The sequence below is a fragment of the Anarhichas minor genome, unplaced genomic scaffold (assembly GCF_050575085.1).
Source record: "Anarhichas minor isolate MPS153535 unplaced genomic scaffold, ASM5057508v1 ptg000091l, whole genome shotgun sequence".
Lineage (NCBI taxonomy): Eukaryota > Metazoa > Chordata > Actinopteri > Perciformes > Anarhichadidae > Anarhichas > Anarhichas minor.
In genome coordinates, this window is record NW_027466537.1 from 25001 (window position 1) to 49000 (window position 24000).

Genomic DNA, 24000 nt, shown 5'->3' on the forward strand with positions numbered 1-24000 from the left:
GGGGTACGGAGCAAAAAGTCAAAGGGGGGACAGACCAACAAGGGTGGGATTGAGGGGGGGAGGGGAGGGGGAACAGGTCAGCATAAGAGAGCCGCTGATAAAGTGGAGGAAGGAGGGGCCCAGGAGCAGAAGGATGGGGATACGGGTCAAGAGGTGGGAGGGGAGATGGGTGAGCAGTCATTGGGAGAAGCAGCTGCCATACTAACAGACGGTTTAGGCCTGAGCTTCGATCTTCCCCCAGGCCTGCTCATGCTGTCGTCCCCCTTAGGGGAGGACGCTTATGAGGGGCTTAACAGACCAACAACGTCGCCAAACGCAGTGCCGTTTTCCTGGGCTGACGAGATGGATAAAGAGAATGTATACCTTTAGGGTAGTGGGAACCAGCAATAGGAATCTTTATTTAAGATGCACAATGGGTTTTTTTAAGGTTCTCACTATAAACGCAAGGGGAATGAGGGACCCAGTTAAAAGAAGGGTTGTTTTTAATTTTGTGGAGTCGCACCAGGTTGCCTTTTGTTTTTTGCAGGAGGTACATTTACGGGATGGGGGGGACGTGGGGATTTTTTCGAGGGAGTGGACAAAAGGGGACTCAGTTTGGAGCGTAGGGGGGGTCCACTCTACTGGGGTTGGGATTTTATTTGGGTTTCAAGAGATCAAGGTGGAGTCTTCCTTTGTTATTGTCCAGGGGAGGATAATGGGCGCAGACATCACATGGGGGACAGTCAAGCTTAGGGTTATTGTGGTCTATGGAGCACAAACTCCAACAGAAAGGCAAGAGATGGCTGGTCAATTGGAGCCGCACCTGGCCACCAGTAGGCAGGTAGTGATAGGGGGTGATTTTAATGTTGAGTTGGGCAAGGGGGGAGATACCAGCGATGGGTTTATTTCCAACCTCATGGCTAAACATGGCCTGGTAGATGGGGCGAGGGAGGTCAGGCCACAGGTAACAGGTCCCACATGGCGCAACTCTAGGGGCATCGTTAAATGTTTGGATTATGTTTTTCTTTCCAAGTCTTTCAGGCTATTGGCAGGCAGACTGCTCCCTGTGTTCTTCTCAGATCATGACGGGCTGCTATTGGAAGTGCACTCAGATGTGCCAGTGTTTGGAACTGGGTACTGGCACCTTAACGTCAGCATCCTGGAGGAGGAGGTTTTCAACCAACATTTCCGTTCATTTTTCAAAGGCCTGGAAGGACTAAGGTCATTGTGTTCCGGAGTAATTGAGTGGTGGGAGGTTGCTAAAAAGCGGATACAATTTTTTTGTTTAAAGTATTGTAAAAGGAAGGCGAGTATGGCGAGGAGGGAGGTGTTTCGCCTTCAGCACCTTCTCGAACGTGAGTACGCCGGGGGAAACTGGGGCGGCATTATAAATCAGCAGGCTTGTGACTCCCTTAAAGCACAGCTTAGGGACGTATATGAGGGTAAGGCCAGGGCATACCTGTTGCGATCACGTGAAACATTCCGTGAGGAGTTCGAGACGTGTTCCGCTGCTTTCTTCAGCTCAGTACGGGCTGATAGGGCAAAACAGGTAGTGACCGGGTTAATGGACAAGCAGGGCAGGGTGGTGTCAGAAGGGGTAGAGATGGTGCAGGCTGCCACGGACTACTATCGCACAAGGTTTAGGGAGAAAGACATAGAGGTAGGAGGAGGAGAGGTATTCCTGGATTTTCTGACCCAGCGGGTGCCGAAGGATATAGTACAGGCTTTGGAGGCCCCGCTCACCCTAATAGAGATTGAGTGGGCCCTCCAGAGAATGAAGAGGCGGAAGGTGCCTGGCATCGATGGGCTCCCAGCAGAGTTTTATCTCAAGTTCTGGGATGTACTTGGGCCGGTAGTGTTGGAGGTGTTGTCCGCAATACTCCGCACAGGTACAATGGGAGGTTCTGCGGCCACCGGAGTTATCTCACTTCTTTATAAGAAGGGGGATCGTGCCGACCTAGGGAACTGGCGACCACTGACCATGCTGTGTGTTGACTACAAACTCCTGGCAAAGGTCCTAGCGGATCGTCTAGGCATAGCACTTCCTCATGTGGTCCATGTGGACCAAACATGTGGGGTAGCGGGGCGCTCAGTGAGATGGAATCTACAGCTCATTCGGGACGCTGTCGCGTGGGCGGAAGACCGGCACCTGCCACTGATGGTGGTTGGTCTCGACCAGGCAAAAGCGTTTGACAGGGTTCATTGGGGTTTTATGTTTAGAGTTTTGCAGAGGTTAGGCTTCAGTCAGGCTTTTATGGGATGGTTACGCATATTGTACACAGGTGTAGGGAGCATGGTTTCAGTTAACGGCCACCTAGGAGACATTTTTAGTTTGCACTCAGGGGTAAGACAGGGGTGTCCGCTTTCACCACTGCTTTACATCCATTACATGGAGCCCCTGGCGGCAGCCATTCGGGCTGATCCGGGTGTGAGAGGTTTCCTGCTACCTGGCAGTGGGGGCTTACGAGTTAAACTGTCTCAGTACGCAGATGACACCACACTGCTGCTGGACACCGACACATGCCTTCTTCGAGCCTTGGAAATTTTCCAGAGCTTTGGTAAGGTGGCTAGTGCTAAACTTAATTGTGCCAAGTCTTCTGTGAAGTTCTTTGGGCGCTGGAAAGAAAGGACGGAGGTACCAGGGGGGCTGACGCTCTGCACGGGACCGCTGAAGGTACTAGGGGTCAGCTTTGAGACAGCCCATAGTGCCACGGCCAACTGGACTAGGCGCTTTATGGCAGTCCAGAAGAAGTTTGCTCTCTGGAAGAGCAGGGGCCTGACTTTGATAGGGAAAGTACTGGTTCTGAAGGTAGATATTATGCCATCTCTTGTGTACTTGGCATACATATACCCAATGCCAGTCAGTATGAGGAGACCTATTATGCGCCTCGTGTTCACTTTCTTGTGGGGAGGGAGATATGAGTATGTGGCGAGGGCCCGCATGCTGGCAGGGATTGAAGCAGGGGGAAGAGATGTCCCACACCTCCCGTTGAAGCTAGACTGCATATTTGTTTCTTTTTTGTGGAGGGAGATGTCAACTCCAGTCGTACACCCATCAGGACACTTCCTGCGGCTCTATTTTTCCTATCAGGCCAGGCGCGTGTTGGTCTGGAACAATTTAGGGCCCCGGGTGGAGCAACAGCCATGGCATTACCAGTACGCAGCCAGGTGGCTGCGGGCCCATCCCGAGGCCTCAGAAACCAGTGTCAGACTGAACCACAAATTCCTTTATAAAGTTGTCAGACAGAGAGTGATCGCACCGGCAGTGGTTGGGATCCCGAAGAGTATTTGGAAGGGGATACAGCCACGGGGGCTGGACAATGGTCTCAAAGATCTCAATTGGCTATGCCTTCACAAATGTCTGCCAGTGCGAGATGTAATGTACCGGCATAGTTTAGCAAGATCCCCTGTGTGCCCGAGGGAAGGCTGTATGGGGGAAGAAACTGTCAGGCATGTCATGTGGGACTGTCCCTTTGCTAGTATTGTGTGGAGTAGAGCAGCGACATGGCTGGGGAGGTTAGACCCTGGGTTTAAATTGACATGGACTAGGGTGGTAGAAGGGGGAGGTTTGGGGAGTAAACATTTCCTTACGTGGCTAATTATAAGCCTGGTTAAGAGGAGTTTGTGGGTGGCTAGGCAAGACCTGGTGGGAAAAAACAGGGAAAGTCGCTTGGAGGGGGTGTTAAAGAGAGTGGAATTAGATATAAAGGGGAGGATTGAACGGGACATCAGGAAGTGGGGGAAGCATGCTGCCTTGGAAAGGTGGAAAGGAGGTTTTGGGTGGGGATGGTGAATCCTGAAGACATTGCATAAGTGTATTTTGTGTTTTTTTGTGTATTGACAAATGCTGGTTACTGACATGTAACTGTGAAATATAATTAAGTTGCATGATGCAAAACATGTGAAGTTTGTATGTTTGAAATTGTATGATTTGTGTACAGAATTTTGATAATAAAAAAAAAAAAAAAATAAAAAAAAAAAAAAATAAAAAAAATCTGTTCTTATCAGTTTAATATCTGATATGTCCTCTATATGAGGATAACGTATTAAGCAGATTTTTAGCATCGGGAGATGAAAAAGGGGCTTGCTCCGTTCACTCCACGCATTGACCCGGTATTGCAGCATTGCGGGAACGGTGCACTCCTCAAATGCCTTGTGGACAACCAAACACCAATCCAAATGGATCAGTCTGTTGATTAGCTTCACACTTTAATGAACGACGAGGATCTCATTCGCTGTCTGTCTTCAAGGCTGGGGCTTGTGTCAAACAAAGGCCTTGTTTATTCCTTACTGACGCCCCTCGTGGAACATCGCTGTGCTCCCAGCCTGAGCTTAATGCTAAAGGGCTGCACTCTGGGATTATGCCATCTGGGAACCGTCATCCGGAGTATTGCATCTGGGAATGCCGCCCCTGTCTCTGTCTCTTCCAACTCATACTTACCTGGCAGGGGAGATACCATGATCAAGAAGGTGGTTCACCCAGGGCGAGGCCCAGCCATTGCACTCCGGTTGTTCTGAACACTGCGAATTCCCCAAATGTGGGAATCTCGACTGCATAATTTCTGGTAGTGGGGGACTGCGTTCGCGCTCTCCCCTGATTGTTTTGTTGAAAAGAATATCAAGTGATTTGTACTTTTGATTGGAGGGGAGGAAATAGTACTATGGAGAATATTGCCCTCTTTAAGATGTGGGAATGGGTGTGGCTTCAGATTTGGAACAGGGCACGTGAACTCAGGCTTACCATGAGCGTTTTGACTTGGGCAACTAGGGACTTTGGCTGTTCTTGACAATGTTGCTGTACTTACTTTGGTTTCTCTTCATAACGCACAAGTCTTTCGCCTTTTACTAAAGACTTCCGTGGAGAGGAATACCAATGAGTTCAACCTATTTTTAGCAGGCTTTGCCATTTGGCTGAGCCTTGTACAGTTGTGAAAAGAAAGAAAGCTGTCCTTAACGAGACCACGGTGCTTGATGGAGTGCTTGGATGTGTGCCAAAGCAGCAGCCACTGCTATGTCCCTTGGAAAGAACTGCACCATGACAAGGGTGAAACGTGTCAGGAGGGTGACTCAGGAAGCAAACAGTTGGGGCTCATCGCTTCTCGGCCTTTTGGCTAAGATCAAGTGTAGTATCTGTTCTTATCAGTTTAATATCTGATATGTCCTCTATATGAGGATAACGTATTAAGCAGATTTTTAGCATCGGGAGATGAAAAAGGGGCTTCCTCCGTTCACTCCACGCATTGACCCGGTATTGCAGCATTGCGGGAACGGTGCACTCCTCAAATGCCTTGTGGACAACCAAACACCAATCCAAATGGATCAGTCTGTTGATTAGCTTCACACTTTAATGAACGACGAGGATCTCATTCGCTGTCTGTCTTCAAGGCTGGGGCTTGTGTCAAACAAAGGCCTTGTTTATTCCTTACTGACGCCCCTCGTGGAACATCGCTGTGCTCCCAGCCTGAGCTTAATGCTAAAGGGCTGCACTCTGGGATTATGCCATCTGGGAACCGTCATCCGGAGTATTGCATCTGGGAATGCCGCCCCTGTCTCTGTCTCTTCCAACTCATACTTACCTGGCAGGGGAGATACCATGATCAAGAAGGTGGTTCACCCAGGGCGAGGCCCAGCCATTGCACTCCGGTTGTTCTGACCACTGCGAATTCCCCAAATGTGGGAATCTCGACTGCATAATTTCTGGTAGTGGGGGACTGCGTTCGCGCTCTCCCCTGATTGTTTTGTTGAAAAGAATATCAAGTGGTTTGTACTTTTGATTGGAGGGGAGGAAATAGTACTATGGAGAATATTGCCCTCTTTAAGATGTGGGAATGGGTGTGGCTTCAGATTTGGAACAGGGCACGTGAACTCAGGCTTACCATGAGCGTTTTGACTTGGGCAACTAGGGACTTTGGCTGTTCTTGACAATGTTGCTGTACTTACTTTGGTTTCTCTTCATAACGCACAAGTCTTTCGCCTTTTACTAAAGACTTCCGTGGAGAGGAATACCAATGAGTTCAACCTATTTTTAGCAGGCTTTGCCATTTGGCTGAGCCTTGTACAGTTGTGAAAAGAAAGAAAGCTGTCCTTAACGAGACCACGGTGCTTGATGGAGTGCTTGGATGTGTGCCAAAGCAGCAGCCACTGCTATGTCCCTTGGAAAGAACTGCACCATGACAAGGGTGAAACGTGTCAGGAGGGTGACTCAGGAAGCAAACAGTTGGGGCTCATCGCTTCTCGGCCTTTTGGCTAAGATCAAGTGTAGTATCTGTTCTTATCAGTTTAATATCTGATATGTCCTCTATATGAGGATAACGTATTAAGCAGATTTTTAGCATCGGGAGATGAAAAAGGGGCTTGCTCCGTTCACTCCACGCATTGACCCGGTATTGCAGCATTGCCGGGAACGGTGCACTCCTCAAATGCCTTGTGGACAACCAAACACCAATCCAAATGGATCAGTCTGTTGATTAGCTTCACACTTTAATGAACGACGAGGATCTCATTCGCTGTCTGTCTTCAAGGCTGGGGATTGTGTCAAACAAAGGCCTTGTTTATTCCTTACTGACGCCCCTCGTGGAACATCGCTGTGCTCCCAGCCTGAGCTTAATGCTAAAGGGCTGCACTCTGGGATTATGCCATCTGGGAACCGTCATCCGGAGTACTGCATCTGGGAATGCCGCCCCTGTCTCTGTCTCTTCCAACTCATACTTACCTGGCAGGGGAGATACCATGATCAAGAAGGTGGTTCACCCAGGGCGAGGCCCAGCCATTGCACTCCGGTTGTTCTGACCACTGCGAATTCCCCAAATGTGGGAATCTCGACTGCATAATTTCTGGTAGTGGGGGACTGCGTTCGCGCTCTCCCCTGATTGTTTTGTTGAAAAGAATATCAAGTGATTTGTACTTTTGATTGGAGGGGAGGAAATAGTACTATGGAGAATATTGCCCTCTTTAAGATGTGGGAATGGGTGTGGCTTCAGATTTGGAACAGGGCACGTGAACTCAGGCTTACCATGAGCGTTTTGACTTGGGCAACTAGGGACTTTGGCTGTTCTTGACAATGTTGCTGTACTTACTTTGGTTTCTCTTCATAACGCACAAGTCTTTCGCCTTTTACTAAAGACTTCCGTGGAGAGGAATACCAATGAGTTCAACCTATTTTTAGCAGGCTTTGCCATTTGGCTGAGCCTTGTACAGTTGTGAAAAGAAAGAAAGCTGTCCTTAACGAGACCACGGTGCTTGACCATGGAGTGCTTGGATGTGTGCCAAAGCAGCAGCCACTGCTATGTCCCTTGGAAAGAACTGCACCATGACAAGGGTGAAACGTGTCAGGAGGGTGACTCAGGAAGCAAACAGTTGGGGCTCATCGCTTCTCGGCCTTTTGGCTAAGATCAAGTGGTGTTGCGGAAAAATACAGCACAGAGAGAGCTAACAACGAGACAGCAATGGCCGCAAGGGGCCAAAAAGAGCAGTCGATCCCAAGGGTCGGGCTGAGACACACGCTACGATTCCAGGCAACCACGGAAGACTACAATCTGCAGTCCAGAGAGTTTTTTGGCAGGCAAGTCATAATTGGGCAGCTACAACTGAAGGTGGAGGAGGTGCACTGCATCCAGTGGAACCAGCAGGAGAAGGCGTTCGACGTTACACTGAGGACCGAGGAGATCTACCGGAGTGTGGCTGAAATATGCCGAGCAGAGGCAGGGGTAAGGCCGCTAGCCGGCTACAGAGTACTGAACCTGGACAGACCTAATTTCAGAACAATAACTGTGCATATGTACAACCCCTTTGTTAATGACTCAGCACTAGCTGCATTCCTGGGGCAGTATGGAGAGGTGGTGACGGCTGCAAGGCATATAAAGGACACCCTGGGGTTTTGGACTGGGCGGCGCCAGTTCCAGGTACTGCTGTATCATGACGCAGAAGGTCCAGGAGGCCTGAAACATCCACCTGCCTTCTTCAGCCTTGGTGGAGATCGTGGGTATCTATTTTACCCACGGCAACCTGCTTTCTGCAGGAAGTGCAGACAGTCAGGACATTCAGAGGCAGGCTGTGGGGAAACAAGATGCCGTTTCTGTGGGCAAGAAGGGCATTCGGCCAAGGACTGCACAGAGCCAAGGACATGCCATGGATGCGGTGGAACTGACCACCTGTACCGAGGTTGTCCTGGCCGCAAGAAAACTTTTGCGGAGGCTGCCAAACCGACTGAGGCTGGCGAGCCGAGTAGGGGAGCCACACAGAATGACGGGGAGAGGACGGTACAGGAGGGCTCCGGAGCCGACGCGTTGGGGAGTAAAGGGGAGGCAGCGTCCCGGGATGAGGGCACCGCCGGAACAGACGGAATGGCCAAGGCATCCACAGACATTATGGACGATTTTCCTGTCCTCACTTCCGATCCCTCCAAATCAAAGCAAGGGGCACGGAAAGGGTCGCAGGCATTTGGAACAGGACTCTCGACAGAGCTTGGAGAGAGTGGGGAGGGGGTACGGAGCAAAAAGTCAAAGGGGGGACAGACCAACAAGGGTGGGATTGAGGGGGGGAGGGGAGGGGGAACAGGTCAGCATAAGAGAGCCGCTGATAAAGTGGAGGAAGGAGGGGCCCAGGAGCAGAAGGATGGGGATACGGGTCAAGAGGTGGGAGGGGAGATGGGTGAGCAGTCATTGGGAGAAGCAGTTGCCATACTAACAGAAGGTTTAGGCCTGAGCTTCGATCTTCCCCCAGGCCTCCTCATGCTGTCGTCCCCCTTAGGGGAGGACGCTTATGAGGGGCTTAACAGACCAACAACGTCGCCAAACGCAGGGCCGTTTTCCTGGGCTGACGAGATGGATAAAGAGAATGTATACCTTTAGGGTAGTGGGAACCAGCAATAGGAATCTTTATTTAAGATGCACAATGGGTTTTTTTGGGTGGGGATGGTAAATCCTGAAGACTTTGCATAAGTGTATTTTGTGTTTTTTTTTTTTTTTTGTGTATTGACAAATGCTGGTTACTGACATGTAACTGTGAAATAGAATTAAGTTGCATGATGCAAAACATGTGAAGTTTGTATGTTTGAAATTGTATGATTTGTGTACAGAATTTTGATAATAAAAAAAAAGAAAAAAAAAAAATCTGTTCTTATCAGTTTAATATCTGATATGTCCTCTATATGAGAATAACGTATTAAGCAGATTTTTAGCATCGGGAGATGAAAAAGGGGCTTGCTCCGTTCACTCCACGCATTGACCCGGTATTGCAGCATTGCCGGGAACGGTGCACTCCTCAAATGCCTTGTGGACAACCAAACACCAATCCAAATGGATCAGTCTGTTGATTAGCTTCACACTTTAATGAACGATGAGGATCTCATTCGCTGTCTGTCTTCAAGGCTGGGGATTGTGTCAAACAAAGGCCTTGTTTATTCCTTACTGACGCCCCTCGTGGAACATCGCTGTGCTCCCAGCCTAAGCTTAATGCTAAATCCCTGCACTCTGGGATTATGCCATCTGGGAACCGTCATCCGGAGTACTGCATCTGGGAATGCCGCCCCTGTCTCTGTCTCTTCCAAGTCATACTTACCTGGCAGGGGAGATACCATGATCAAGAAGGTGGTTCACCCAGGGCGAGGCCCAGCCATTGCACTCCGGTTGTTCTGACCACTGCGAATTCCCCAAATGTGGGAATCTCGACTGCATAATTTCTGGTAGTGGGGGACTGCGTTCGCGCTCTCCCCTGATTGTTTTGTTGAAAAGAATATCAAGTGATTTGTACTTTTGATTGGAGGGGAGGAAATAGTACTATGGAGAATATTGCCCTCTTTAAGATGTGGGAATGGGTGTGGCTTCAGATTTGGAACAGGGTGAAACGTGTCAGGAGGGTGACTCAGGAAGCAAACAGTTGGGGCTCATCGCTTCTCGGCCTTTTGGCTAAGATCAAGTGTAGTATCTGTTCTTATCAGTTTAATATCTGATATGTCCTCTATATGAGGATAACGTATTAAGCAGATTTTTAGCATCGGGAGATGAAAAAGGGGCTTGCCCCGTTCACTCCACGCATTGACCCGGTATTGCAGCATTGCCGGGAACGGTGCACTCCTCAAATGCCTTGTGGACAACCAAACACCAATCCAAATGGATCTGTTGATTAGCTTCACACTTTAATGAACGACGAGGATCTCATTCGCTGTCTGTCTTCAAGGCTGGGGATTGTGTCAAACAAAGGCCTTGTTTATTCCTTACTGACGCCCCTCGTGGAACATCGCTGTGCTCCCAGCCTGAGCTTAATGCTAAATCCCTGCACTCTGGGATTATGCCATCTGGGAACCGTCATCCGGAGTACTGCATCTGGGAATGCCGCCCCTGTCTCTGTCTCTTCCAACTCATACTTACCTGGCAAGGGAGATACCATGATCAAGAAGGTGGTTCACCCAGGGCGAGGCCCAGCCATTGCACTCCGGTTGTTCTGACCACTGCGAATTCCCCAAATGTGGGAATCTCGACTGCATAATTTCTGGTAGTGGGGGACTGCGTTCGCGCTCTCCCCTGATTGTTTTGTTGAAAAGAATATCAAGTGATTTGTACTTTTGATTGGAGGGGAGGAAATAGTACTATGGAGAATATTGCCCTCTTTAAGATGTGGGAATGGGTGTGGCTTCAGATTTGGAACAGGGCACGTGAACTCAGGCTTACCATGAGCGTTTTGACTTGGGCAACTAGGGACTTTGGCTGTTCTTGACAATGTTGCTGTACTTACTTTGGTTTCTCTTCATAACACACAAGTCTTTCGCCTTTTACTAAAGACTTCCGTGGAGAGGAATACCAATGAGTTCAACCTATTTTTAGCAGGCTTTGCCATTTGGCTGAGCCTTGTACAGTTGTGAAAAGAAAGAAAGCTGTCCTTAACGAGACCACGGTGCTTGACCATGGAGTGCTTGGATGTGTGCCAAAGCAGCAGCCACTGCTATGTCCCTTGGAAAGAACTGCACCATGACAAGGGTGAAACGTGTCAGGAGGGTGACTCAGGAAGCAAACAGTTGGGGCTCATCGCTTCTCGGCCTTTTGGCTAAGATCAAGTGGTGTTGCGGAAAAATACAGCACAGAGAGAGCTAACAACGAGACAGCAATGGCCGCAAGGGGCCAAAAAGAGCAGTCGATCCCAAGGGTCGGGCTGAGACACACGCTACGATTCCAGGCAACCACGGAAGACTACAAACTGCAGTCCAGAGAGTTCTTTGGCAGGCAAGTCATAATTGGGCAGCTACAACTGAAGGTGGAGGAGGTGCACTGCATCCAGTGGAACCAGCAGGAGAAGGCGTTCGACGTTACACTGAGGACCGAGGAGATCTACCGGAGTGTGGCTGAAATTTGCCGAGCAGAGGCAGGGGTAAGGCCGCTAGCCGGCTACAGAGTACTGAACCTGGACAGACCTAATTTCAGAACAATAACTGTGCATATGTACAACCCCTTTGTTAATGACTCAGCACTAGCTGCATTCCTGGGGCAGTATGGAGAGGTGGTGACGGCTGCAAGGCATATAAAGGACACCCTGGGGTTTTGGACTGGACGGCGCCAGTTCCAGGTACTGCTGTATCATGACGCAGAAGGTCCAGGAGGCCTGAAACATCCACCTGCCTTCTTCAGCCTTGGTGGAGATCGTGGGTATCTATTTTACCCACGGCAACCTGCTTTCTGCAGGAAGTGCAGACAGTCAGGACATTCAGAGGCAGGCTGTGGGGAAACAAGATGCCGTTTCTGTGGGCAAGCAGGGCATTCCGCCAAGGACTGCACAGAGCCAAGGACGTGCCATGGATGCGGTGGAACTGACCACCTGTACCGAGGTTGTCCTGGCCGCAAGAAAACTTTTGCGGAGGCTGCCAAACCGACTGAGGCTGGCGAGCCGAGTAGGGGAGCCACACAGAATGACGGGGAGAGGACGGTACAGGAGGGCTCCGGAGCTGACGTGTTGGGGAGTAAAGGGGAGGCAGCGCCCCGGGATGAGGGCACCGCCAGAACAGACGGAATGGCCAAGGCATCCACAGACATTATGGACGAGTTTCCTGTCCTCACTTCCGATCCTGCTCCCTCCAAATCAAAGCAAGGGGCACGGAAAGGGTCGCAGGCATTTGGAACAGGACTCTCAACAGAGCTTGGAGAGAGTGGGGAGGGGGTACGGAGCAAAAAGTCAAAGGGGGGACAGACCAACAAGGGTGGGATTGAGGGGGGGAGGGGAGGGGGAACAGGTCAGCATAAGAGAGCCGCTGATAAAGTGGAGGAAGGAGGGGCCCAGGAGCAGAAGGATGGGGATACGGGTCAAGAGGTGGGAGGGGAGATGGGTGAGCAGTCATTGGGAGAAGCAGTTGCCATACTAACAGAAGGTTTAGGCCTGAGCTTCGATCTTCCCCCAGGCCTCCTCATGCTGTCGTCCCCCTTAGGGGAGGACGCTTATGAGGGGCTTAACAGACCAACAACGTCGCCAAACGCAGGGCCGTTTTCCTGGGCTGACGAGATGGATAAAGAGAATGTATACCTTTAGGGTAGTGGGAACCAGCAATAGGAATCTTTATTTAAGATGCACAATGGGTTTTTTTAAGGTTCTCACTATAAACGCAAGGGGAATGAGGGACCCAGTTAAAAGAAGGGTTGTTTTTAATTTTGTGGAGTCGCACCAGGTTGCCTTTTGTTTTTTGCAGGAGGTACATTTACGGGATGGGGGGGACGTGGGGATTTTTTCGAGGGAGTGGACAAAAGGGGACTCAGTTTGGAGCGTAGGGGGGGTCCACTCTACTGGGGTTGGGATTTTATTTGGGTTTCAAGAGATCAAGGTGGAGTCTTCCTTTGTTATTGTCCAGGGGAGGATAATGGGCGCAGACATCACATGGGGGACAGTCAAGCTTAGGGTTATTGTGGTCTATGGAGCACAAACTCCAACAGAAAGGCAAGAGATGGCTGGTCAATTGGAGCCGCACCTGGCCACCAGTAGGCAGGTAGTGATAGGGGGTGATTTTAATGTTGAGTTGGGCAAGGGGGGAAATACCAGCGATGGGTTTATTTCCAACCTCATGGCTAAACATGGCCTGGTAGATGGGGCGAGGGAGGTCAGGCCACAGGTAACAGGTCCCACATGGCGCAACTCTAGGGGCATCGTTAAATGTTTGGATTATGTTTTTCTTTCCAAGTCTTTCAGGCTATTGGCAGGCAGACTGCTCCCTGTGTTCTTCTCAGATCATGACGGGCTGCTATTGGAAGTGCACTCAGATGTGCCAGTGTTTGGAACTGGGTACTGGCACCTTAACGTCAGCATCCTGGAGGAGGAGGTTTTCAACCAACATTTCCGTTCATTTTTCAAAGGCCTGGAAGGACTAAGGTCATTGTGTTCCGGAGTAATTGAGTGGTGGGAGGTTGCTAAAAAGCGGATACAATTTTTTTGTTTAAAGTATTGTAAAAGGAAGGCGAGTATGGCGAGGAGGGAGGTGTTTCGCCTTCAGCACCTTCTCGAACGTGAGTACGCCGGGGGAAACTGGGGCGGCATTATAAATCAGCAGGCTTGTGACTCCCTTAAAGCACAGCTTAGGGACGTATATGAGGGTAAGGCCAGGGCATACCTGTTGCGATCACGTGAAACATTCCGTGAGGAGTTCGAGACGTGTTCCGCTGCTTTCTTCAGCTCAGTACGGGCTGATAGGGCAAAACAGGTAGTGACCGGGTTAATGGACAAGCAGGGCAGGGTGGTGTCAGAAGGGGTAGAGATGGTGCAGGCTGCCACGGACTACTATCGCACAAGGTTTAGGGAGAAAGACATAGAGGTAGGAGGAGGAGAGGTATTCCTGGATTTTCTGACCCAGCGGGTGCCGAAGGATATAGTACAGGCTTTGGAGGCCCCGCTCACCCTAATAGAGATTGAGTGGGCCCTCCAGAGAATGAAGAGGCGGAAGGTGCCTGGCATCGATGGGCTCCCAGCAGAGTTTTATCTCAAGTTCTGGGATGTACTTGGGCCGGTAGTGTTGGAGGTGTTGTCCGCAATACTCCGCACAGGTACAATGGGAGGTTCTGCGGCCACCGGAGTTATCTCACTTCTTTATAAGAAGGGGGATCGTGCCGACCTAGGGAACTGGCGACCACTGACCATGCTGTGTGTTGACTACAAACTCCTGGCAAAGGTCCTAGCGGATCGTCTAGGCATAGCACTTCCTCATGTGGTCCATGTGGACCAAACATGTGGGGTAGCGGGGCGCTCAGTGAGATGGAATCTACAGCTCATTCGGGACGCTGTCGCGTGGGCGGAAGACCGGCACCTGCCACTGATGGTGGTTGGTCTCGACCAGGCAAAAGCTTTTGACAGGGTTCATTGGGGTTTTATGTTTAGAGTTTTGCAGAGGTTAGGCTTCAGTCAGGCTTTTATGGGATGGTTACGCATATTGTACACAGGTGTAGGGAGCATGGTTTCAGTTAACGGCCACCTAGGAGACATTTTTAGTTTGCACTCAGGGGTAAGACAGGGGTGTCCGCTTTCACCACTGCTTTACATCCTTTACATGGAGCCCCTGGCGGCAGCCATTCGGGCTGATCCGGGTGTGAGAGGTTTCCTGCTACCTGGCAGTGGGGGCTTACGAGTTAAACTGTCTCAGTACGCAGATGACACCACACTGCTGCTGGACACCGACACATGCCTTCTTCGAGCCTTGGAAATTTTCCAGAGCTTTGGTAAGGTGGCTAGTGCTAAACTTAATTGTGCCAAGTCTTCTGTGAAGTTCTTTGGGCGCTGGAAAGAAAGGACGGCGGTACCAGGGGGGCTGACGCTCTGCACGGGACCGCTGAAGGTACTAGGGGTCAGCTTTGAGACAGCCCATAGTGCCACGGCCAACTGGACTAGGCGCTTTATGGCAGTCCAGAAGAAGTTTGCTCTCTGGAAGAGCAGGGGCCTGACTTTGATAGGGAAAGTACTGGTTCTGAAGGTAGATATTATGCCATCTCTTGTGTACTTGGCATACATATACCCAATGCCAGTCAGTATGAGGAGACCTATTATGCGCCTCGTGTTCACTTTCTTGTGGGGAGGGAGATATGAGTATGTGGCGAGGGCCCGCATGCTGGCAGGGATTGAAGCAGGGGGAAGAGATGTCCCACACCTCCCGTTGAAGCTAGACTGCATATTTGTTTCTTTTTTGTGGAGGGAGATGTCAACTCCAGTCGTACACCCATCAGGACACTTCCTGCGGCTCTATTTTTCCTATCAGGCCAGGCGCGTGTTGGTCTGGAACAATTTAGGGCCCCGGGTGGAGCAACAGCCATGGCATTACCAGTACGCAGCCAGGTGGCTGCGGGCCCATCCCGAGGCCTCAGAAACCAGTGTCAGACTGAACCACAAATTCCTTTATAAAGTTGTCAGACAGAGAGTGATCGCACCGGCAGTGGTTGGGATCCCGAAGAGTATTTGGAAGGGGATACAGCCACGGGGGCTGGACAATGGTCTCAAAGATCTCAATTGGCTATGCCTTCACAAATGTCTGCCAGTGCGAGATGTAATGTACCGGCATAGTTTAGCAAGATCCCCTGTGTGCCCGAGGGAAGGCTGTATGGGGGAAGAAACTGTCAGGCATGTCATGTGGGACTGTCCCTTTGCTAGTATTGTGTGGAGTAGAGCAGCGACATGGCTGGGGAGGTTAGACCCTGGGTTTAAATTGACATGGACTAGGGTGGTAGAAGGGGGAGGTTTGGGGAGTAAACATTTCCTTACGTGGCTAATTATAAGCCTGGTTAAGAGGAGTTTGTGGGTGGCTAGGCAAGACCTGGTGGGAAAAAACAGGGAAAGTCGCTTGGAGGGGGTGTTAAAGAGAGTGGAATTAGATATAAAGGGGAGGATTGAACGGGACATCAGGAAGTGGGGGAAGCATGCTGCCTTGGAAAGGTGGAAAGGAGGTTTTGGGTGGGGATGGTGAATCCTGAAGACATTGCATAAGTGTATTTTGTGTTTTTTTGTGTATTGACAAATGCTGGTTACTGACATGTAACTGTGAAATATAATTAAGTTGCATGATGCAAAACATGTGAAGTTTGTATGTTTGAAATTGTATGATTTGAGTACAGAATTTTGATAATAAAAAAAAAAAAAAAAAAAAAAAAAAAAAAAAAAAAAATCTGTTCTTATCAGTTTAATATCTGATATGTCCTCTATATGAGGATAACGTATTAAGCAGATTTTTAGCATCGGGAGATGAAAAAGGGGCTTGCTCCGTTCACTCCACGCATTGACCCGGTATTGCAGCATTGCCGGGAACGGTGCACTCCTCAAATGCCTTGTGGACAACCAAACACCAATCCAAATGGATCAGTCTGTTGATTAGCTTCACACTTTAATGAACGACGAGGATCTCATTCGCTGTCTGTCTTCAAGGCTGGGGATTGTGTCAAACAAAGGCCTTGTTTATTCCTTACTGACGCCCCTCGTGGAACATCGCTGTGCTCCCAGCCTAAGTTTAATGCTAAATCCCTGCACTCTGGGATTATGCCATCTGGGAACCGTCATCCGGAGTACTGCGTCTGGGAATGCCGCCCCTGTCTCTGTCTCTTCCAACTCATACTTACCTGGCAGGGGAGATACCATGATCAAGAAGGTGGTTCACCCAGGGCGAGGCCCAGCCATTGCACTCCGGTTGTTCTGACCACTGCGAATTCCCCAAATGTGGGAATCTCGACTGCATAATTTCTGGTAGTGGGGGACTGCGTTCGCGCTCTCCCCTGATTGTTTTGTTGAAAAGAATATCAAGTGGTTTGTACTTTTGATTGGAGGGGAGGAAATAGTACTATGGAGAATATTGCCCTCTTTAAGATGTGGGAATGGGTGTGGCTTCAGATATGGAACAGGGTGAAACGTGTCAGGAGGGTGACTCAGGAAGCAAACAGTTGGGGCTCATCGCTTCTCGGCCTTTTGGCTAAGATCAAGTGTAGTATCTGTTCTTATCAGTTTAATATCTGATATGTCCTCTATATGAGGATAACGTATTAAGCAGATTTTTAGCATCGGGAGATGAAAAAGGGGCTTGCCCCGTTCACTCCACGCATTGACCCGGTATTGCAGCATTGCCGGGAACGGTGCACTCCTCAAATGCCTTGTGGACAACCAAACACCAATCCAAATGGATCTGTTGATTAGCTTCACACTTTAATGAACGACGAGGATCTCATTCGCTGTCTGTCTTCAAGGCTGGGGATTGTGTCAAACAAAGGCCTTGTTTATTCCTTACTGACGCCCCTCGTGGAACATCGCTGTGCTCCCAGCCTGAGCTTAATGCTAAATCCCTGCACTCTGGGATTATGCCATCTGGGAACCGTCATCCGGAGTACTGCGTCTGGGAATGCCGCCCCTGTCTCTGTCTCTTCCAACTCATACTTACCTGGCAGGGGAGATACCATGATCAAGAAGGTGGTTCACCCAGGGCGAGGCCCAGCCATTGCACTCCGGTTGTTCTGACCACTGCGAATTCCCCAAATGTGGGAATCTCGACTGCATAATTTCTGGTAGTGGGGGACTGCGTTCGCGCTCTCCCCTGATTGTTTTGTTGAAAAGAATATCAAGTGATTTGTACTTTTGATTGGAGGGGAGGAAATAGTACTATGGAGAATATTGCCCTCTTTAAGATGTGGGAATGGGTGTGGCTTCAGATTTGGAACAGGGCACGTGAACTCAGGCTTACCATGAGCGTTTTGACTTGGGCAACTAGGGACTTTGGCTGTTCTTGACAATGTTGCTGTACTTACTTTGGTTTCTCTTCATAACACACAAGTCTTTCGCCTTTTACTAAAGACTTCCGTGGAGAGGAATACCAATGAGTTCAACCTATTTTTAGCAGGCTTTGCCATTTGGCTGAGCCTTGTACAGTTGTGAAAAGAAAGAAAGCTGTCCTTAACGAGACCACGGTGCTTGACCATGGAGTGCTTGGATGTGTGCCAAAGCAGCAGCCACTGCTATGTCCCTTGGAAAGAACTGCACCATGACAAGGGTGAAACGTGTCAGGAGGGTGACTCAGGAAGCAAACAGTTGGGGCTCATCGCTTCTCGGCCTTTTGGCTAAGATCAAGTGGTGTTGCGGAAAAATACAGCACAGAGAGAGCTAACAACGAGACAGCAATGGCCGCAAGGGGCCAAAAAGAGCAGTCGATCCCAAGGGTCGGGCTGAGACACACGCTACGATTCCAGGCAACCACGGAAGACTACAATCTGCAGTCCAGAGAGTTTTTTGGCAGGCAAGTCATAATTGGGCAGCTACAACTGAAGGTGGAGGAGGTGCACTGCATCCAGTGGAACCAGCAGGAGAAGGCGTTCGACGTTACACTGAGGACCGAGGAGATCTACCGGAGTGTGGCTGAAATATGCCGAGCAGAGGCAGGGGTAAGGCCGCTAGCCGGCTACAGAGTACTGAACCTGGACAGACCTAATTTCAGAACAATAACTGTGCATATGTACAACCCCTTTGTTAATGACTCAGCACTAGCTGCATTCCTGGGGCAGTATGGAGAGGTGGTGACGGCTGCAAGGCATATAAAGGACACCCTGGGGTTTTGGACTGGGCGGCGCCAGTTCCAGGTACTGCTGTATCATGACGCAGAAGGTCCAGGAGGCCTGAAACATCCACCTGCCTTCTTCAGCCTTGGTGGAGATCGTGGGTATCTATTTTACCCACGGCAACCTGCTTTCTGCAGGAAGTGCAGACAGTCAGGACATTCAGAGGCAGGCTGTGGGGAAACAAGATGCCGTTTCTGTGGGCAAGAAGGGCATTCGGCCAAGGACTGCACAGAGCCAAGGATGTGCCATGGATGTGGTGGAACTGACCACCTGTACCGAGGTTGTCCTGGCCGCAAGAAAACTTTTGCGGAGGCTGCCAAACCGACTGAGGCTGGCGAGCCGAGTAGGGGAGCCACACAGAATGACGGGGAGAGGACGGTACAGGAGGGCTCCGGAGCCGACGCGTTGGGGAGTAAAGGGGAGGCAGCGTCCCGGGATGAGGGCACCGCCAGAACAGACGGAATGGCCAAGGCATCCACAGACATTATGGACGATTTTCCTGTCCTCACTTCCGATCCCTCCAAATCAAAGCAAGGGGCACGGAAAGGGTCGCAGGCATTTGGAACAGGACTCTCAACAGAGCTTGGAGAGAGTGGGGAGGGGGTACGGAGCAAAAAGTCAAAGGGGGGACAGACCAACAAGGGTGGGATTGAGGGGGGGAGGGGAGGGGGAACAGGTCAGCATAAGAGAGCCGCTGATAAAGTGGAGGAAGGAGGGGCCCAGGAGCAGAAGGATGGGGATACGGGTCAAGAGGTGGGAGGGGAGATGGGTGAGCAGTCATTGGGAGAAGCAGTTGCCATACTAACAGAAGGTTTAGGCCTGAGCTTCGATCTTCCCCCAGGCCTCCTCATGCTGTCGTCCCCCTTAGGGGAGGACGCTTATGAGGGGCTTAACAGACCAACAACGTCGCCAAACGCAGGGCCGTTTTCCTGGGCTGACGAGATGGATAAAGAGAATGTATACCTTTAGGGTAGTGGGAACCAGCAATAGGAATCTTTATTTAAGATGCACAATGGGTTTTTTTGGGTGGGGATGGTAAATCCTGAAGACTTTGCATAAGTGTATTTTGTGTTTTTTTTTTTTTTTTTTTTTTTTTTTTTTTGTGTGTATTGACAAATGCTGGTTACTGACATGTAACTGTGAAATAGAATTAAGTTGCATGATGCAAAACATGTGAAGTTTGTATGTTTGAAATTGTATGATTTGTGTACAGAATTTTGATAATAAAAAAAAAAAAAAAAAAAAAATCTGTTCTTATCAGTTTAATATCTGATATGTCCTCTATATGAGGATAACGTATTAAGCAGATTTTTAGCATCGGGAGATGAAAAAGGGGCTTGCTCCGTTCACTCCACGCATTGACCCGGTATTGCAGCATTGCCGGGAACGGTGCACTCCTCAAATGCCTTGTGGACAACCAAACACCAATCCAAATGGATCAGTCTGTTGATTAGCTTCACACTTTAATGAACGACGAGGATCTCATTCGCTGTCTGTCTTCAAGGCTGGGGATTGTGTCAAACAAAGGCCTTGTTTATTCCTTACTGACGCCCCTCGTGGAACATCGCTGTGCTCCCAGCCTAAGTTTAATGCTAAATCCCTGCACTCTGGGATTATGCCATCTGGGAACCGTCATCCGGAGTACTGCGTCTGGGAATGCCGCCCCTGTCTCTGTCTCTTCCAACTCATACTTACCTGGCAGGGGAGATACCATGATCAAGAAGGTGGTTCACCCAGGGCGAGGCCCAGCCATTGCACTCCGGTTGTTCTGACCACTGCGAATTCCCCAAATGTGGGAATCTCGACTGCATAATTTCTGGTAGTGGGGGACTGCGTTCGCGCTCTCCCCTGATTGTTTTGTTGAAAAGAATATCAAGTGGTTTGTACTTTTGATTGGAGGGGAGGAAATAGTACTATGGAGAATATTGCCCTCTTTAAGATGTGGGAATGGGTGTGGCTTCAGATATGGAACAGGGTGAAACGTGTCAGGAGGGTGACTCAGGAAGCAAACAGTTGGGGCTCATCGCTTCTCGGCCTTTTGGCTAAGATCAAGTGTAGTATCTGTTCTTATCAGTTTAATATCTGATATGTCCTCTATATGAGGATAACGTATTAAGCAGATTTTTAGCATCGGGAGATGAAAAAGGGGCTTGCTCCGTTCACTCCACACATTGACCCGGTATTGCAGCATTGCCGGGAACGGTGCACTCCTCAAATGCCTTGTGGACAACCAAACACCAATCCAAATGGATCTGTTGATTAGCTTCACACTTTAATGAACGACGAGGATCTCATTCGCTGTCTGTCTTCAAGGCTGGGGCTTGTGTCAAACAAAGGCCTTGTTTATTCCTTTCTGACGCCCCTCGTGGAACATCGCTGTGCTCCCAGCCTGAGCTTAATGCTAAAGGGCTGCACTCTGGGATTATGCCATCTGGGAACCGTCATCCGGAGTACTGCATCTGGGAATGCCGCCCCTGTCTCTGTCTCTTCCAACTCATACTTACCTGGCAGGGGAGATACCATGATCAAGAAGGTGGTTCACCCAGGGCGAGGCCCAGCCATTGCACTCCGGTTGTTCTGACCACTGCGAATTCCCCAAATGTGGGAATCTCGACTGCATAATTTCTGGTAGTGGGGGACTGCGTTCGCGCTCTCCCCTGATTGTTTTGTTGAAAAGAATATCAAGTGATTTGTACTTTTGATTGGAGGGGAGGAATTATTTTTACTTCATTCTTTCTCTCAGTTTCAACACCCACAATCTCAGCATCCGTGGTGATGCTGAGTGCTAGTGGCTCTGCCACTAGGCTATATAACATTGCCGACAGGGGGCACCCCTGTCTAATTGATCTTTCCAAATTTACCCATTCAGTTAAGTACCCGTTTATTTTTATCCTACTCTTAGCCTGTTTGTACATAAGTTTAATCCAGTTTATAAAATTATCCCCAAACCCAAATCTATGTAATACCTCCCACAAAAAACTATGCTCCACCCGGTCAAATGCTTTTTCTAAATCAATCCCTAACAAAATCCCACCCTCTTTATTCATTTTATTTACTAGGTTTTTTACTGCTATTATGTTATCGTTTATATCCCTACCCGGTATACTATACACCTGTGTTGTTGACACAATTTTATTTAACACCCCTTTCAGCCTGCTGGCCAGGACTTTAGCTTGGACTTTGTAGTCCAGGTTCAACAGGCTGATCTGTCTATAGTTCCCCAGACTCTCCTTTGCCCCTTTTTTTTAAAAAATCAGGGTGATTACTCCCTCCGAAAAGTGATCGGAGACTGCATCCTTCCCGGCCATGTCCTCAAAGACTTGTAATAAGATTGGAGAGAGTAGCTCCGAAAAACCCGCATAGAACTCCGCTGTGAGTCCGTCCGCACCTGGGCTCTTGTTGTTTTTCAAGCTTTTTATTGCCACTATGATCTCTTGCTCAGTGAGTGGGAGCTCACACGCTTGCTTCTCAGCAACGCTAATCTGTTTTTTAATTTGGCTGGTCATAATTTCGATCTGCACCTTCCCAGGGTTCTGTTTTTTGTACAAAGTGCTATAAAAACCATGCGCCACAGTTAACAATTCACTGCTCCCACTCACCAGCTTACCATCCTCTCTTTTCAGTTCCGCAATATGCTGGTTTTCCTGAGCCACTCTCTCCAGCCCCAGGAAGAATGCAGTGCTCCTCTCACCCTCCAGTAAGTATTGTGCGCGGCTCCTAATTGCAGCACCTTTGCACCGCTTTGTTTCAAAACCTGCTAACATATTTTTTAAAACCTCATAGTTTTCACTACCGTGCGTCTTATTCTTTTCCATTTCTCCAATTTCAATATTTAACAGTGCATTCGTACTGTTCTCTTCACGTTTTTCCTCCCCTCTTTTTTCCCTACTGTATCTTATAGTACATTTTTTCATTTTTATTTTTATATCCTCCCAATATATCAGTTTATCCTCCACAACCTGGATATCCTGTGCACACTGTTTTATAATTTTTGTCATTTTATTCCGATATATTTTATCCTCTAAAAGGCTGTTGTTCAGGCACCAAGTTCCCCTGCCTTTCTTCCCCTTTACAGTCCCCAAGTTCACTTCCAGCAACGCATGATCGCTCCATGCGTTGAAGGTGTATTTTATATTTTCCACCTCCTTAATCATCCCTGCAGCTGCCAGGATCAAGTCTATTCGGGACTGTTTCAGTACCCCCAAGACCACCTGCCGCCGCGAATAGGCTCTTACACCGGGATTAAAAACGCGCCAAACATCTACTAAGTTCTTCAGAGTCATTAGTTCTTTCAGAGCATTTCTGCTCGTGTCGCACCTGAATTTATCGTGTGAGTTGTCACTGCTGGTGAGCGTGATGTTGAAATCTCCCAGCACCACAGTTTTATTTGTCACCCACTTATTCAGTGTTTTAAAGAACCCCCTCCTCTCCTCAGGTGCGTTGTAAATAGCCTTGTGAAATCCTTTTAGCCTCGCACTCATTAATACTGCCACCCCGCGCGCTCTCCCAGTTCTCACCTGGGAGTATATCTCCCATCTCCACAGTTTTTTAACTCTCTTAAGCACTTCCGTGTCCCAGCCAGTTTCTTGCAAACATACAATGTCTGAGGACTTACATTTTGCTAGCACTGCCTCTATTTTGTCCTGGCTCCTGCACCCATTAACATTAAGCGAGACTAGAGAGAGGGAGGATAGCGCCATGAGAGCAGTCACGCACTTGCGTGACTGCTCTCATGGCGCTATCCTCCCTCTCTCTAGTGCAGACAGGGAATATTTTAGCCCACATCAATATTTGCCCCTATATAATCCCTTCGGCCTTCTACTTGCGTTTTTAGCAGCCGCACTGGGCCTCCTCAGCGTGGTCTTTTCCGGTTGATATTCGTCATCCGAGCCCGAAGGTGGCTCTGCAGGCGGTGAGGGGGAGCATCCCCCCTCCTCTTCTGCTCGTGCTGACCGTCTCCAGAGGAACTCCGTGCTCCCTTATTACTGCCATCCTCTCTCAGGTCATGGCCGCCGAGCCCGCCACCCTCGACACTCGCTTGCCCTTTGCCGTGGTGCCCAGTCTCTGGCTCTCCTCCATCGCCGTCAGGACCCGGTTGTTCGGCCGCGATGCGGACTGCAGCCGGCCCCTCTGCTTCGTCTGCGTCGTTGTTGTCGTCAGCGCTTCCAGCATCATTGTCTGCACGGCTGCGGCCACTGGCTCCAGCACTGCTCCTTCTGCGCCCATCTCCGTCACGCCTGCCTCGACACTCTCCCGGTTTGGCATCGCTGTTGTCGCCGCCGTCCTCTCCACTCCTTCAGTCTGCCCCTGACCTCGCCACCGTCCCTGGCTCCACGGCTGCTCTGCCCACCTGCCCAGGTGTCAGCCCGGTACTAGGGCCCGTCAGCTCCCCCCCTGTCAGCAGGTCTATCTCCGGCACCGGCTGTACGTTGCAGCTGGTCCCCGCCTCCTCCTCATCCATCTGGGCCTGCTCCTCGTCTTCTCC

At 49.7% G+C, this 24000-nt stretch overlaps 21 non-coding genes and 2 pseudogenes across 21 annotated transcripts; all 23 read left to right on the forward strand.

Moving 5' to 3' along the window:
* Positions 1 to 3916: 3916 nt before the first annotated feature.
* On the forward strand, positions 3917 to 4125 carry LOC142938958 (U2 spliceosomal RNA; annotated as a pseudogene).
* Positions 4126 to 4412: 287 nt separating this feature from the next.
* On the forward strand, positions 4413 to 4576 carry LOC142938944 (U1 spliceosomal RNA). Its single transcript, XR_012949753.1, has one exon. It is a non-coding gene; the product is annotated as a U1 spliceosomal RNA (small nuclear RNA).
* A 204-nt stretch (positions 4577 to 4780) lies between these two features.
* On the forward strand, positions 4781 to 4897 carry LOC142938959 (U5 spliceosomal RNA). The gene has a single exon (XR_012949764.1). It is a non-coding gene; the product is annotated as a U5 spliceosomal RNA (small nuclear RNA).
* Positions 4898 to 5070: 173 nt separating this feature from the next.
* On the forward strand, positions 5071 to 5260 carry LOC142938953 (U2 spliceosomal RNA). The gene has a single exon (XR_012949761.1). It is a non-coding gene; the product is annotated as a U2 spliceosomal RNA (small nuclear RNA).
* A 287-nt stretch (positions 5261 to 5547) lies between these two features.
* Positions 5548 to 5711, forward strand: LOC142938935 (U1 spliceosomal RNA). The gene has a single exon (XR_012949745.1). It is a non-coding gene; the product is annotated as a U1 spliceosomal RNA (small nuclear RNA).
* A 204-nt stretch (positions 5712 to 5915) lies between these two features.
* On the forward strand, positions 5916 to 6032 carry LOC142938960 (U5 spliceosomal RNA). Its single transcript, XR_012949765.1, has one exon. It is a non-coding gene; the product is annotated as a U5 spliceosomal RNA (small nuclear RNA).
* A 173-nt stretch (positions 6033 to 6205) lies between these two features.
* Positions 6206 to 6396, forward strand: LOC142938949 (U2 spliceosomal RNA). The gene has a single exon (XR_012949757.1). It is a non-coding gene; the product is annotated as a U2 spliceosomal RNA (small nuclear RNA).
* Positions 6397 to 6683: 287 nt separating this feature from the next.
* On the forward strand, positions 6684 to 6847 carry LOC142938936 (U1 spliceosomal RNA). Its single transcript, XR_012949746.1, has one exon. It is a non-coding gene; the product is annotated as a U1 spliceosomal RNA (small nuclear RNA).
* Positions 6848 to 7051: 204 nt separating this feature from the next.
* LOC142938961 (U5 spliceosomal RNA) lies at positions 7052 to 7168 on the forward strand. Its single transcript, XR_012949766.1, has one exon. It is a non-coding gene; the product is annotated as a U5 spliceosomal RNA (small nuclear RNA).
* Positions 7169 to 9051: 1883 nt separating this feature from the next.
* On the forward strand, positions 9052 to 9242 carry LOC142938957 (U2 spliceosomal RNA). The gene has a single exon (XR_012949763.1). It is a non-coding gene; the product is annotated as a U2 spliceosomal RNA (small nuclear RNA).
* A 287-nt stretch (positions 9243 to 9529) lies between these two features.
* Positions 9530 to 9693, forward strand: LOC142938937 (U1 spliceosomal RNA). Its single transcript, XR_012949747.1, has one exon. It is a non-coding gene; the product is annotated as a U1 spliceosomal RNA (small nuclear RNA).
* Positions 9694 to 9864: 171 nt separating this feature from the next.
* LOC142938947 (U2 spliceosomal RNA) lies at positions 9865 to 10055 on the forward strand. Its single transcript, XR_012949755.1, has one exon. It is a non-coding gene; the product is annotated as a U2 spliceosomal RNA (small nuclear RNA).
* A 283-nt stretch (positions 10056 to 10338) lies between these two features.
* Positions 10339 to 10502, forward strand: LOC142938945 (U1 spliceosomal RNA). Its single transcript, XR_012949754.1, has one exon. It is a non-coding gene; the product is annotated as a U1 spliceosomal RNA (small nuclear RNA).
* A 204-nt stretch (positions 10503 to 10706) lies between these two features.
* On the forward strand, positions 10707 to 10823 carry LOC142938962 (U5 spliceosomal RNA). The gene has a single exon (XR_012949767.1). It is a non-coding gene; the product is annotated as a U5 spliceosomal RNA (small nuclear RNA).
* Positions 10824 to 16036: 5213 nt separating this feature from the next.
* LOC142938956 (U2 spliceosomal RNA) lies at positions 16037 to 16243 on the forward strand (annotated as a pseudogene).
* Positions 16244 to 16530: 287 nt separating this feature from the next.
* LOC142938938 (U1 spliceosomal RNA) lies at positions 16531 to 16694 on the forward strand. The gene has a single exon (XR_012949748.1). It is a non-coding gene; the product is annotated as a U1 spliceosomal RNA (small nuclear RNA).
* Positions 16695 to 16865: 171 nt separating this feature from the next.
* LOC142938948 (U2 spliceosomal RNA) lies at positions 16866 to 17056 on the forward strand. The gene has a single exon (XR_012949756.1). It is a non-coding gene; the product is annotated as a U2 spliceosomal RNA (small nuclear RNA).
* Positions 17057 to 17339: 283 nt separating this feature from the next.
* LOC142938940 (U1 spliceosomal RNA) lies at positions 17340 to 17503 on the forward strand. Its single transcript, XR_012949749.1, has one exon. It is a non-coding gene; the product is annotated as a U1 spliceosomal RNA (small nuclear RNA).
* A 204-nt stretch (positions 17504 to 17707) lies between these two features.
* LOC142938964 (U5 spliceosomal RNA) lies at positions 17708 to 17824 on the forward strand. Its single transcript, XR_012949769.1, has one exon. It is a non-coding gene; the product is annotated as a U5 spliceosomal RNA (small nuclear RNA).
* Positions 17825 to 19724: 1900 nt separating this feature from the next.
* Positions 19725 to 19915, forward strand: LOC142938954 (U2 spliceosomal RNA). Its single transcript, XR_012949762.1, has one exon. It is a non-coding gene; the product is annotated as a U2 spliceosomal RNA (small nuclear RNA).
* Positions 19916 to 20202: 287 nt separating this feature from the next.
* On the forward strand, positions 20203 to 20366 carry LOC142938942 (U1 spliceosomal RNA). Its single transcript, XR_012949751.1, has one exon. It is a non-coding gene; the product is annotated as a U1 spliceosomal RNA (small nuclear RNA).
* Positions 20367 to 20537: 171 nt separating this feature from the next.
* On the forward strand, positions 20538 to 20728 carry LOC142938950 (U2 spliceosomal RNA). Its single transcript, XR_012949758.1, has one exon. It is a non-coding gene; the product is annotated as a U2 spliceosomal RNA (small nuclear RNA).
* A 283-nt stretch (positions 20729 to 21011) lies between these two features.
* LOC142938943 (U1 spliceosomal RNA) lies at positions 21012 to 21175 on the forward strand. Its single transcript, XR_012949752.1, has one exon. It is a non-coding gene; the product is annotated as a U1 spliceosomal RNA (small nuclear RNA).
* The last annotated feature ends 2825 nt before the right edge of the window (positions 21176 to 24000 follow it).